Here is a 13492-nt window from a genome sequence, read left to right on the forward strand (position 1 = left end):
GTTCTCATCCTTGTATGCCTGCCATATGCCTTCCATATCACACCTTCCCCAGCCAACAATGGGACATTATGGCTGGGGAAGGTGTGATTTGGAAGGCATCATTCCTGAGGTCATCTGTTACCAACCTCGATTTGTTCTGGCCTTTTCTCGCCTCCTCCCCAGATCTGTACTTGCAGTCTGAAGAAGGGTTCTGACCCAAAACATCACGTATTCCTTTTCACTCGAGATGTTGCCTAACCCGCCGAATTACTCTATCCTCCGGTTTTTGTGTCTATCTTCTGGTTTTTGATTCCCCTGCTCTGGGTGATAGGGTGCGTTCACCCTATCGATTCCCCTATCTATTCCCTCACGATCCTCTACACCTCCAAAATTGGAGAATTCAATGTTCATGCCATTCATTGGGTTGTGAGCTACCCAAGAAATTGGCTTGTTTTCACAGGGTCTTGCAGGTAAACACAAATAGCTGGAGTAACTCAGCGGGTCTGGCAGCATCTCTGGAGAAAATACATAGGTGACTCTTTGGGGTCGAGACCTTTCTTCAGACTGAGAGTCTGGGGAAAAGGAGACGAGAGATACAGATGGTACTTAGGACAAATTAATGGAAGGTATGCAAAAAGCAACAATATTCAAGGAAGTGTGGAGCCCACAAAGGTCTATTGTTGGCTGTGGGATAGGTGATAACGAGTATATAGACAGAGGAACTCAACAAGACGACAGTGAAACTAGTACGATGACTAGGGTGGAAGGATGGAGAGAGAGGGAACATTGGAGAAATCAATGAAGATAGAGAAATCAATATTCATACCGCTGGGGTGTAAGCTGCCCAAGCAAAATATGAGGTGCTGTTGCTCCAATTTGCGTGTGGCCTCAATCTGACAGTGGAGGAGGCCCAGGACAGAGAGGTGAGTGTGGCAATGGGAAGGGGAGTTAAGTGTTTGGCAACTGGGAGATCACGTGGACCGTGGTCTTGGAGGTGGTGGATTGGGCAACTCCAACCACCAGCGACCACCTTAGGTTGACTGATGGTCATGGAGAGAATTGTAACCCCTTTCCCCTCCCTATGCTCCCTTCTGCCTCCTACTCACACAGCGTGGAAACAGACCCTTCTGCCCGCGCTGACCAACATGCCCCGTCTACACTAGTGCCACTCCCTGCGTTTAGCCAGAAACCTCTGAACATGTCTTATCCATGTGCCTGTCCTAATGTTTCTTAAACGTTGTGATAGTCCCTGCCTCAACTACCCCCTCGTTCCAAACACCCACCACCCTTTGTGTAAAAACGTTACCCCTTTATGTTCCCATTAAATCTTTTCCCCCTCCCTCACCTTAAATCTATGTCCTCTGGTTCTCGATTCCCCCACTATGGGCAAGAGACACTGTGCGTTTACCCAATCTATTCCTCTCATGATTTTGTACACATTCCTTCCCAATGACTTTTCTCCCCTTATTCAACCTATCGCCCGCACCCTTCCCCGCCCCCAACCCCCCTCTCTCCCCCTCTCATTCTCTCTGCCTTCCTCCTTCTCTACCCCACTCGCTTTCCCTCCCTACAACCCCCTCCTCTCCTCTCCCTCGCACCCTCTTTCTCTAGCCGACCCTTCCCCTCCATCCCTCTCCCTCTTCCCCATCACCTACACCTATCCCTCTCTACATCTCGCTCTCTATCCACCGCTCTCTTCTCTCTCTGCCCACCCCATCTCTCTCTTCTGCCCCTCTCTCTCCCCTTCTCGTCTGTCCTCTCCCCTTCTGTCCTCTCTCTACCCCCTCTCTCTATCTCCCCTCCTCTTTCTCTGTCCTCTCCCCCTCTCCCCCTCCTACTCTCCCCTCTCTTTCTCTCTCTCCCCCTCTCTCCATCTCCCCCCTCTCTCTGCCCCTCTAACCCCCCTCTCTTATGGCAAAGAAACACTCGATCCATTTTGTGAGGAAAACCGCCCGCAGGAAACATCACATCAAAACTAATCATAGCGATTAAAATCAGCTTTCTGTACAGAGGGAGGGAGAGTAATGAACAAGTTGGAGCTGACGGGGGGAGAGACTGTTGCAGACAAAGGAAAATGATGCAAGGGCTGAAATTACAGTGTGCTGGCAACATAAAAATTGTAACAAACCGGGGCACAGTCAGGGCGAAAGCAAGGAGGGAAAATGCACCTACAGAACAGTTAATTAAATTTAACTTTTCTTTGCAGATTGGTTGAGACGCGAGGAGAGGCAATGAGCTAATTGTGTCCTGATCCTTGCCTTGGGGGGTTTCAATGCCCTACAGCGACTCTCTCTCTCTCTCCCTCTGTCTCTCTCTCTCTCGCCTACCTTAGAGCCAGCCTCTGTAAGACGGTCTACATTCTCTCCCGTGTATCGTGGGGAGCGGAGCGGAGAGGCGACACACCGTCCGCCACCCTTCATTGTAGCAGGTGAGAGGGTGTGTGTGTGAGAGAGAGAGTGTGTGGCGGCCCGGCCGCTGACTCCCTCTGTGTGTGTGTGTGAGAGAGTGTGTGTGTTGATTTGTGTGTTGCTGGCTGGCACTTTGGGGGACGCGAAGCGTTTCACGCATGTGCTGAGCAGTTGGATGTGAGCTTCAGGGAGAGAGGTGTACTCACAGACACAGCACACACACACACAGTACTCACACACATACAGCACACACACACACAGCACACACAGACATACAGCACACACACATAGCACACACAGTACACACACACACACACATAGCACATACAGCACACACACACAGCACACACACACACAGCACACACAGTACACACGCACACACACACACCCACACACACCCACATAGCACACACACACTCACAGTACTCACACACACACACTCACAGTACTCTCACACACACACACACACAGTACACACACACAGTACACACACACAGTACACACACACACAGTACACACATACACTGTACACACATACACCGTACACACACACACAGTACTCACACACACAGTACTCACACACACAGCACACACACAGCACACACACACACAGCACACACAGTACACACACACACACAGCACACACCCACACACACCCACATAGTACACACACACACTCACATAGCACACACACACACTCACAGTACTCACACACTCACACACACACAGCACACACACAGTACACACACGCACAGTACACACACAGCACACACACACAGTACTCACACACACAGCACACACACACAGTACACACACACACACATTACACACACACACAGTACACACACACACACAGTACACACACACACAGTACTCACACAGTACACACACACACACAGTACACACACACACACATTACACACAGTACACACACACACACACACACAGCTCACACACACAGCACACACACACACAGCACTCACACACACACATACTCACACAGTACACACACACACACAGTACACACGCGCACAGTACACACACACACGGTACACACACACACGGTACACACACAGTGCTCACACATACAATACTCTAACACACACACTACTCACAGACACAATACTCACACGTGCACACACAGTACACACACACCATACTCACACACCCAGTACACACTCACACAGTATTCACACACACACAAACAGTACTGACACATATACACACACATATATCACACTCACATACACAGTCCTGACATACACACACACAGTACTCACACACAGTCCTGACACACACACGGTACTCACACAGAGTACTCACACACATGCACAGTATTAACACATATGCACTCACACATATATCACACACATAGTACTGACGCATATACACATAGCTCACACATCTCACACGCATACTACTGACACACACAGTATTAACACATATACAACACACACACATTTTTATCACATGTCTACAGATTCACACACTCACACATACATACCACACACACAGTACTGACACACACACATATATACAACACACATCACACACACCACACACGCACATTACACACACACATCACAGCTCACACACATACACACTAAGACATACACTACTGACACACATAAACACCACTGACACATTCACATGTTTACACATATCACACCTTAAACTTGGACACACCATTAACACACACACACACCACAACTTACACATCACTCGCACTCGGAACCCACCGACTGACATGCACACAATTCACACATTACTAACACACTGACACACATAGAGACTCAGCACACACTTACACACGCACACACCTCCCACACGCCATCACACCACTCATATCCTTGAACACACCACTTACCAGCATACACACTCACAGCACACCATTCACACGTTTACACACACGATTCACACACACCACTCTCACGCACACAGAGGGCACACTCGCCAGATCGCACAGATCACACACACGCATCACTAACACACTTACACCAACATCACACACTCACAAGCATTCACACACACACATGTATGCACCATCACACACACACACACAAGCCTCTCTCTCTCCCTCCCTCCCTCTCTCCTGCAGCGCATTGCTGGGTCCGCTCCCTCCCGCCGTGCCCGCCCTCACCCCGCCAGAGCAGCGCATCAGTGGCCGCTTCACCCCCACAGCAGCCCACCAGCCACCCCCTGCTCACCCCCTCTCCCAACACTCCTCTCCTCTCCCATCGCCCCGCTCCATCTAGCCCTCCCCTCCCACCTTCTCCTCAAGACTCCCACCCTCCCTCTCCTAACCCTTACCCCTCCTCTCTCCCATGTTCTCTTCCAGTGCTCTAGTCATCCCCTCATCCCCTCCCACTCTCCACTCCCCTCTCCCTCTCTCCACCCACTCTCCCCCTCCCCTCCCCTCTGATGCTCCTCTGCCACCCTACCTACCCTCTCCTCTCACCTACCCTTCCATCTTCCCTCCCACACTCCCATCCTCACCCTCTCATCCTTCCCTCTCCCACCAGCCCCAATCTCCCAGCCTCTCCCCTCCCACCCTCCTCTAACCGCCCCTCTCTCTTCCTTGCTCTGACCCCTTCTCTCTCCCTATCTTCATCATGCTCTACCCATCCCCTCACCCTCTCCTCCCACTCGCCCCACTCCCATTTCTCCCCTCCCACTCCCCCCAGCTATTACCCCTTCTTTCTCCCACTCTCCCTTTCCTCTCCCACCCCTCCACCCTCCCCTGTCCCATGATCTGCCCCTCTCTCACTCACTCTGCCCCTTCCCTCTCACTCTGTCGCTCTCACCTTGCCCCTCTCTCACTCACCACCCTTGTCTCTCCCACACTCTGCCCTCTCTCCCTCTACACCCTCACTTACCCTGTCCTCTTCCCTCTTTCTCTCACTTTACCCTCCTGCCCCCACTCACCCTGCCTCTCTCTCTCTCTCTCTCCCACCCTCTCATCCTGTTCTCTCTCTCTCTCTCTCTCTCTTTCTCTCTCCCTCTCCCCCCCCCCCCCCTGGTCATTAAAAAGAACCATTTATAAAGCAAAGATAGACAAAGTGCTGGAGTAACTCGCTAACACCCCCTTCTCCATCCCTCTTTCATAGAGTCATGGAGTAATACAGGGTGGAAGCAGGCCCTTCGGCCCAACTTGCCCATGCTGGCCAACATGTCCCATCTCCACTAGTCCCAACTGCCACTGATTGACCCATATCCGTCTAAACCTGTCCTATCCATGTACCTGTCTAATTGTTTCTTAAACGTTGCGATAGTACCTGCCTCAACTACCTCCTGTGGCAGCTCATTCCTACACCCACCGCCCTTTGTGTAAAAAAATGGCCCCCTCGGGTTCCTATTAAATCTTTCCTCAACCACTCCCCACCACCCAAGTGCATTCCAAAGACATGCATGTTTGTAGGTTAATTGGCCCTCTGTTAAATTCCCCCTCGTGTTTAGGGAGTGGATGAGGACGTGGGATAACATAGAACTAGCACCCATAGAACTAGCACAATCCTGCCCTTCTCCCTTCCCCTCTCCACCCATATCCCTCTCACCGGCTTTCCATGTCACTCCTTGACTCTCCTTATCTGACACCCTTTTGTTCCGACCCGAACCGTCACCAATCCATGTTCTCCAGGGATAGTGCCTGCCACGCTGAGTCACTCCAACACTTAGTTTCAGTTTAGTTTATTGTCACGTGTACCGAGGTACAGTGAAAAGCTTTTATTATGTGCTATCGAATCAGCGGAAAGACTATACATGATTACAATCGAGCCGTCCACAATGAACAGAAACAGGGTAAAGAGAAAAATGTTTAGTGCAAGATAAAGTCCGATTAATGATATTTCGAGGGTCTCCAATGAAGTGGGTAGTAGTTCAGGACTGCCCTCTAGTTGGTGATCATGTATAGGCAGGCAGATGATATATATTGTACCTTTCAGTGTTCTATCTTTAATAACAATTGAAAGACATTGGGACAGGTGCATGAATAGGAAAAGTTTAGAGAGATTGTGTTGGAGTTGGTCCCCTCCATTCTATCTGGGATCCACCTTTCCTTGGTGATATGTTGCCACCCATGATTTGTTCTAGCCATTTTCTACCTCCAATCCCCCCCCACCTCCTCTTTCAGTCTGAAGAAGGGTGCTGACCCGAAACGTCACCCATACCCTCTCTCCAGGGTTGCTGCCTGTCCTGCTGAGTTACTGCAGCATTTTGTGTCTATCTTCGGTTTAAACCAGCATCTGCAGTTCCTACAGCTAAAAGTTTCATTGATTGTTGGTTAAAACTTATATCAACAACACTTCCAACAGACACGGCAACCGGCTGCCTTTATCTGGAAACTTTTAATGAGCCAAAACATGCTTGGAGTGTGATGAAGTGAGATTTAATCTGAGGTCTGCTGGGATTGACTGTTCATTAGATAGGAAGTGGGAGATTTTGGAGAAGAATTCAAAGCTGCCCTACCTACAACTAGAGAGCAGTCCTGACCTGCCATCTAACCCCTTTGGAGACCCTCAGACTATCTTTATTTGGATTTTACTGGACTTTATCTTGCACTAAACGTTATTCCCTTTATCCTGTATCTGTACAGTGTGGACGGCTCGATTGTAATCATGTATAGTCTTTCCGCTGATTAGCAAGCTACAAAAGCTTTTCACTGTACGTTGACACTAAACTGGGCAGCACGGTGGTGCAGCGGTAGAGTTGCTGCCTCACAGCGCCAGAGACCAGGGGTCGACCATGATTACGGGTGCAGTCGGTACGGAATTTGTACCTTATCTCCAGTTTCCTCCCACATTCCAACAACATACATGTTTGGAGGCTAATTGGCTTGGTAAAATTGTAAATTGTCTCGAATGTAAAGGAGAGTGCTCGTGAGTGATGATCACGGGATGGGCAGACTTGGTGGGGCAAAGGGCCTGTCTCCGCTCTGTATCTCTAAAACTGAAACAAAAATCTAAACTAAACGAAACTAAGAGTCCAGGTAGAGTCATGGAATCACACAGTACAGGATGAGGCCATGCCGCCCTTTTTTGCTCACCTACTGTATTTCCATTTGCCTGTATTGGAATTGTTTTTTTATTGTCATATGAAAAACCTTTATTACAATGATAAATTTGGTTTGTGTACTATCCAGGCAAACCATACCATGCATGAGTGAGAACATGCCATATAAAAGCAGGGTCTCGGCCCGAAACGTCACCCATTCCTTCTCTCCAGAGATGCTGCCTGTCCCGCTGAGTTACTCTAGCATTTTGTGTATATCTTCCATATAAAAGCACAACTGATAGATCCAAAAAGGAAAAACAACACAACATAGGGTTACAGCATTATAGTGTTACAGTTACAGAGAAAGTGCAAGGGCTGCAATGAGGTGGGTTGGAAGATTGGGACTAACCCCTAGCTTATGGGCAGCACAATGGCACAGCGGTAGAGTTGCTGCCTTGCAGTGCCAGGGACTCGGGTTTGATCCTGACTATGGGCGCTGTCTGTACAGAGTTTGTACATTCTCCATGTGATGGCAGAAGGGGAGAAGCAGTTCCTGAGTCTGCTGGTGCACGCTTTCAAGGTTCTGTACCGTCTGCCGGACGGGAGTGGGGAGAAGAAGGAATGAACGGGGTGGGACAAGTCTTTGATTATGTTGAGCTGCTTTCCCAAGGCAGCATGAAGTGTAGATGGAGTCAGTGATGGCACTTTGGTCTGTGTGATGGACTCTAAATTTGTCATTGTTGCAGCTTGCTTGGCAATATGGATCAAGGTCACCTGTTGAGTTTAGTTTATTGTCACGCATACAGTGAAAATCTTTTGTTGCGTGCTAACCAGTCAGCAGAAAGATAATACATGAATGCAATCAGACCATTCACAGTGTACAGGCACAGGATAAAGAGAATAATGTGAATAACGTTTAGTGCAAGATGAAGCCAGTAAAATCCGATCAAAGATAGTCTGAGGGCCTCCAATGATGTAGATAGTAACACAGGACTGCTCTCTAGTTGGTGGTTGGATGGTTCAGTTGCCTGATAACAGCTGGGAAGAAACTGTCGCTGAATCTGGAGGTGTGCGTTTTTACATGTCTGTACCTCTTGCCTGATGGGAAAAGAGAGAAGAGGGGGTAAGACTCGGCCTTGATTATGCTGGTTGGAGCTCACAAAGGATTTAGGGTTATTTGAGAGAAAGGTAAAGTAACTCGTTGCCAAAGTACTCTGTGTTCAGTCTCAGGAGCAGACTCGTAACAGACTCACCATCCTTCCATAAGCTAGGGTGCTGTTTGATTCACCTCTACCCCATTGCGAACATTGGACTTTGTCTCTGGAACTGATGCGCTACAATGCTGAGAACAATATTCTGCACTCTGTATCTTCCCCTTTGCTCGACCTATTGTACTTGAGTTTGACTTGATTGTATTTAAGCACAGTCCTATCTGGTCTGATTGGACAGCATGTACCATTTCATATTTATAGTTTCCCTCTCCTCTAACACTCAGTCTGAAATAGGGTCTCGACTCGAAAAGTCACCTATTCCTTTTCTTCAGAGATGCTGCCTGACCTGTTGTTATTCCAGCATTTTGTGTTTCTTTTCAATATACATGCCAATAATTTACACGTGACACTAATAATTCTTTACCAGTAACTACAGGGGGAGGCTGGACAGGCATGGATTGTTTTCTCTGATCACCAGAGGTTGTGCGCTGATAAAAGAATACAAAATTATGAAAGGGTAGACAGTCAGAACTTCTTTTCCCAAGGAATAATCAAAATATTAGAGCATATAACTAATATTAAGGTGAGAAAAGAACGTCTCAAGGAGATGTGCAAGGTTTTTTAACCGAGGTTAGTGAGTGCCTGGAACGCTGGCAAGGGTGGTGGTGGCAAATGCCTATTTAAAGGGCACTTGGATAGGTGCATGTGTATGCAGGGAATGGATTAAATTCAGGCTGAAAAGATTTGGGCTTGGCATCATGTTCAGCACTGACATTGTGGGCCGAAGGGCCTGTTCCTGTGTTGTACTGTTCTATGTTCGATGTTTTTTGAATAGGCAGGGAATGGAGGGATATAGAATATGTGCAGGCAGATAAGAGTTGGTCTTGGCATCATGTTTGGCACAGACATTGTGGGCCGAATGGCCTGCTGTTGTGCTGTACTGTTCTGTGTTAACAAACCTAAACCTAAACTTAGCATTGCTCTTTTAATATGGCTCCCCATTGAATTTACTATTTGCTTGCAGCAGTTCTTTCAGCTGGTGAACGAACACTTTGGTGTGGTTTTTGCACAATTAACTATTAATAGTTTGAGGTGTATTTAGCGCGTGGGCGCTGTGGTTAATGTGGTCTCTAGGTTTATTGAAGAAACTGCCTCGCTTGCTTCTGCCTTTAGTACCGACTTCCTAACCAAAGCATCTCTGCAAAACATTTGTGCCCATTAATAATAAAAGATCAATACTCGCCCAAAGCACTGCTGAAATAACCTTCTTCATTTCAAGAGAATCAATGATTTTATTGTTTCCCTTTTTCTTCCAACGCTGTTGGAGGAATGCTTTTCTATATCCTCATACAATGCTTCAAACCTTCGTAAACCCAAGCAATGTTGAAAACGTGAAGGGCACAAATTGCTGCAGTAACTCAGCAGTTCTGTTGGGCGGGTCTGTGAGAGGTGACCCAAAATGAGAGAATTCAGCGTTCATAGCTTAGTTTAGTTTAGAGATACAGCGCGGAAACAGGCCCTTCGGCCCACCGAGTCCACGCCGACCAGCGATCACCCTGCACACTAGCACTATCCTCCACCCACTAGGTACAGTTTAAAATGTTAACCAAGGCAATTAGCCTACAAACCTGTACGTCTTTGGAGTGTGGGAGGAAACTGGAGCTCCTGGAGGAAACCCAGTGAGATTGTACAAACTCCCCATAGACAGCACCCGTAGTCAGGATCGAACCTGGGTGTCTGGTGCTTTGCCCCTCTCACCTTAAAGCTATGCCTTCTACTATTAGATTTTTCCACACCAGAAAAAATATATACTCTATCAGGTCTCCTCTCAACCTGTAGGGTGCCAGGACTCCTGGTGGAACTCACCAGCATAGACGGTGATGTTCAGACTGCGGTGAATGCAATAGGTAACAACATTTAAGAGGTGTTTACACAGAACATGAAGAGGCAGGGAATGGTGGGATATGTTCCACATGCAGGCAGATGTGCAGTTTAAGTGCGTAAGAAAGAACTGCACCTGTAGAGAGTCCTCCTTGACAAACCGACTCTCCGTAATCTTCTCAGGAAGTAGAGGTGCTGATGTGCTTTCTTTATAATTGCATCAGTGTGCTGGGACCAGGAGAGATCTTCAGAGATGTGCACGCCCAGGAATTTGAAGCTCTTGACCCTTTCCACCATCGACCCGTTGATATAAATGGGACTGTGGGTCCCCATCCTACCCCTTCCAATGTCCACAATCAGTTCCTTGGTTTTACTGGTGTTGAGGGTCAGGTTATTGTGCTGGCACCATTTGGTCAGTCGGTCGATCTCTCTTCTATACTCTGACTCGTCCCCATCAGTTATAAGTCCCACAACAGTGATGTCGTCGGCGAACTTGATGATGGAGTTCGCACTATGTCCGGCCACGCAGTCATGAGTATAGAGTGAGTACAGCAGGGGGCTGAGCACGTGGTAAGCAAACTGCAGTGGGTCCAGGTTTTTGTCGAGGTAGGAGTTGATTTGCTCCATGATCAACCTCTCAAAGCACTTCATCACCACCGATGTTAGTGCCACTGGTCGATAAGCATTGAGGCACGTCACCTTGCTCTTCTTGGGCACCGGTATAATTGGTGCCCTTTTAAAGCAGGTGGGAACCTCAGACCTCAGAAGTGAGAGGTTGAAAATATCCGTAAAAACTCCAGCTAGTTGGTCCGCACAGGTTTTTAAAACACGCCCGGGTATACCATCAGGTCCAGGCGCTTTCCGAGGGTTCACCCCCCCTGAAGGATCTTCTGACGTTGGCCTCTGTGACTGTGACCGAAATAACATCACGGCGAATGAGGGCTCGAGAAGGCACATCAGTGTTCTCCCTATCAAAGCGTGCGTAAAACTCATTGAGCTCATAAGGGAGTGATGCTTCGCTGACATTTGAGCTGCCTCCTGATTTCGCCTTGTAGGAGGTGATTGCATTCAGGCCCCGCCACAGCTGCCGAACATCTGTTTCATCCTCCAGCTTGGAGCAGAAGTCCCTTTTGCCCTTTTTGATGGCAATACCAAGGTCGTATCTGGACTTCTTGTAGACTTCTATATCTCCAGACCTGAATGCCCGGGATCTGGTCTTCAGAAGAATGTGGATCTCATGGTTCATCCAAGGCTTCTGGTTAATTGGAAGGTTTTTGTTGGGATGCAGTACTCCACACATTTCTTTATGAAGTCAGTAACGACTGTGGGTATTGTTCAGGTCCGTTGCCGAGTCCCTGAACATTGCCCAGTCTTCAGACTCCAAACAGTCCTGGAGTTGTTCCTCTGTCCCCCCCCTCCCGACCGGTTCTGAACAGTCTTCACCTCTGGGGGTGCGCTCTTCAATTGCTGCCTGTAGGCAGGAAGAAGTATGGTCGGATTTACCGAAGTGAGGGCGAGGGATAGAGCGATAGGCATCTTTGATGGTGGTGTAGCAGTGGTTGAGGGTGTTTGGTCCTCTGGTGCTGCAGGAGACATGTTGGTGGAAGAGGGTGATTTCTAAAGTTTGGCTTTGTTGAAGTCCCCGGCTATGGTGGTAAATGCCTCGGGGTAAGCCGTCTGGTAATATTCAAAACATATTCCTTTTCTCCAGAGATGCTGCCTGACCCACTGAGTTATTCCAGCATTTTGTGTCTATCTTCAGTGTAAACCAGCATCTGCAGTTCCTTCCCACAAATTAATTGCCACAGACGGCCGTGGAGGTCGTCAATTAGTGTTTTTAAGGCGGAGATTGACAGATTCTTGATTAGTACAGGTGTCAGGGAATATGGGACGAAGGCAGGAGAATGGGATTGAGAGGGAAACATAGGCCAGCCAAGATCGAATGGTGGAGTAGACGGGCCAAATGGCCTAATTCTGCACCTAAAATGAATTTCAACCTCCAGTGTTCATGAGGTTGAGGTGCCTCCACTAATTCCCCACTTACTAGTGCCCTCCACTAATTCCCCATTTACTAGTGCCCTCCACTAATTGACCATTTACTAGTGCCCTCCACTAATTGACCATTTACTAGTGCCCTCCACTAATTGACCATTTACTAGTGCCCTTCACTAATTGACCATTTACTAGTGCCCTTCACTAATTCCCCATTTACTAGTGCCCTTCACTAATTCCCCACTTACTAGTGCCCTCCACTAATTCCCCATTTACTAGTGCCCTCCACTAATTCCCCATTTACTAGTGCCCTTCACTAATTCCCCATTTACTAGTGCCCTTCACTAATTCCCCATTTACTAGTGCCCTCCACTAATTGACCATTTACTAGTGCACTCCATTTTGTCGACACTTTCTCTGGCAGCCCAGATACTGACTACCCTCTGAGTGAAAATGTTTCCCATCTACCCCAGCTTTGCAAAGCACAACTAGAGGAGTGATAAAGAAGGCATATGATGATATGCTTGTTTTTCTCGGTTGGTGCCTTGAGTATAAGAGTCAGGAAGTCTTGATGCAGCTTTATAGGACTTTAGTTAGGCCGCATTTGGAGTATTGCATGCAGTTCTGGTCGCCCCCATTACAGGAAGGATGTAGAGTATTTTAAGAGGGTGCAGAAGAGGTTTACCAGAATGACACCTGGATTAGTAGGTATTAGCTACAGAGAGGTTGCACAGACTTTGATTGTTTTCTCGGCAGCTCCGGAGGTTGTGGAGAGACTTCACAGAAGTATCTAAAACTATGAGAAGCATAGATGGACATTTAGAATTTTTTTCCCAGGATGGAAAGATCAAATACTAGAGGGCATAGCTTTAAGGCGAGATGGCTAAGATTAAAGGAGATGTGGGGTGCAGAGGGTGGTGAGTGCCTGGAACGTGCTGCCAGGGGTTGTGGTGGAAGCAAATACAACAGTGGCGTTTAAGAGACTTTTGGATAGGCATGTGGATATACTGGGAATGGAGGGATATGGATCAT

General features: G+C 48.0%; 1 protein-coding gene across 3 annotated transcripts in view; it reads left to right on the top strand.

Moving 5' to 3' along the window:
• Positions 1–1896: 1896 nt before the first annotated feature.
• Positions 1897–13492, top strand: part of kctd1 (potassium channel tetramerization domain containing 1) — a 96989-nt gene continuing 85393 nt past the window's right edge. For 2 of the 3 annotated variants that reach the window (XM_033019498.1, XM_033019500.1), the window contains exon 1: positions 1897–2407. The gene's annotated coding sequence lies outside the window, so the exon portion shown is untranslated. The remainder of the gene's footprint in view (positions 2408–13492) is intronic. The other variant, XM_033019499.1, reaches the window with a different exon arrangement.

The sequence above is a fragment of the Amblyraja radiata genome, chromosome 4 (genome assembly GCF_010909765.2).
Source record: "Amblyraja radiata isolate CabotCenter1 chromosome 4, sAmbRad1.1.pri, whole genome shotgun sequence".
Taxonomy (NCBI): domain Eukaryota; kingdom Metazoa; phylum Chordata; class Chondrichthyes; order Rajiformes; family Rajidae; genus Amblyraja; species Amblyraja radiata.